The following is a 1,694-nucleotide window of genomic DNA, read 5'->3' on the forward strand; positions in this document are numbered from 1 at the left end:
AACTATAAAAAAACTACTTCAAGAAACCATAAGAAATCTACAAATGGTAGAATATATCATGCTCATGGATAAGAAGATTGAACATTGTGAATATGTCAATTCTACCCAAAGCAATCTATACATTCAATGAAATCCCAATCCAGATCCCATCAACATTTTATATGGATATGGAAAAAACAATCACTAATTTTATATGGAAAGGAAAGAGACCTCGGATAAGCAAAGCACTACTGAAGAAGAAGAACAAAGTAGGAAGTCTCACACTGCTGGATCTCAAAACCAACTATACAGCCACAGTAGTCAAAACTGCCTGGTATTAGTACAATGACAGACACACAGACCAATGTAATAGAATTGAGAACCCAGAAATAGATCCATCAACCTGTGGTCAGCTGATCTTTGACAAACGGCCGAAATCCATCAAATGGGGAAGAGAATATTTCTTTAATAAGTGGTGCTGGCAAAACTGGATATCCATTTGCAGAAAAATGAAACAAGATCTGTACCTCACACCATACACAGAAACTACCTCCAAATGGATTAAAGACTTAAATGTGAAACCAAAAATTATAAAGTTCCTCGAGAAAAAACTAGGGTAAATTTAGGGCTCCTAATTTATCTCATAGGAGCTCTGGTAACATAGTAACTAAGGCACTTGACTGCTAACCAGAAGGCTGGCGGTTCAAACCCACCAGCCACCCCTCAGAAGGAAGATGGGGCAATCTACTTCCATAGTGATACTGCCTCGGAAACCCAAGGAGGGGTCGCTATGAGTCGGGTCCAACTCAACGGCACATACCAACCAACGAACCAATTTATCTCATAAATAGACCATCAAGCATACCCCAAAATGCACAAACAGCAGAAGAGAAACTAGATGAATGGGACCTTCTAAAAATTAAATTTTTATGTCTTCAAAAGACTTCTCCAAAAGAATCAAAAGAGACCCTGCAGACTGGGGGAAAAAATTCAGCAATGACATATCTGACAAGGGACTTATCTCTAGAATTTATAGAACATTCCAAAACCTCAACAACAAAAAGACAAATAATCCAATTAATAAATGGGGAGAAGACATGAATAGACACTTCATCAAAGAGGATATTTCAGCAGCCAACAAACATATGAAGAAATGCTCATAATCATTAGCCATTAGAGAAATGCAAATCAAAACAACAATGACATATCATCTTGCCCAGGACTAGTAGCAAAGTTCAACAAGACAGAAAATAACAAATGCTGGTGAGGGTATAGAGAGATTGGGACTCTCATATACTGCTGGTGGGACTGTGAAATGATACAACCCCTGTGGAAAGCAGTATGGCAATTTCTTAAAAAGTTGGAATTAGGAATACCATTTGATCCAGCCGTTCCATTATTAGGTATATATCCTAAAGAAGTGAGAGCCAGGACAAGTATAGATATATGCACACCCATGTTCATTGCAGCACTATTTACAATAGCCAAAAGATGGAAACAACCTAGGAACCCATTAATGGAAGAGTGGATAACCAAACTATGGTACATACACACAATGGAATACTATGCAACCCTAAAGAATAATGTAGAATCAGCAAAACACTGCATAACATGGATGAACTTGGAAGACATTATGCTGAGTGAAATAAGTCAATCACAGAAGGATTTTTATTGTAAAAAGGAAAGGAAAGGTTTATATATGGAAGGAAATTTTC

The sequence above is a fragment of the Orycteropus afer genome, unplaced genomic scaffold (assembly GCF_000298275.1).
Source record: "Orycteropus afer afer isolate SDZICR_OR568_19922 unplaced genomic scaffold, OryAfe1.0 scaffold00418, whole genome shotgun sequence".
NCBI classification, from domain to species: Eukaryota; Metazoa; Chordata; class Mammalia; order Tubulidentata; family Orycteropodidae; genus Orycteropus; species Orycteropus afer.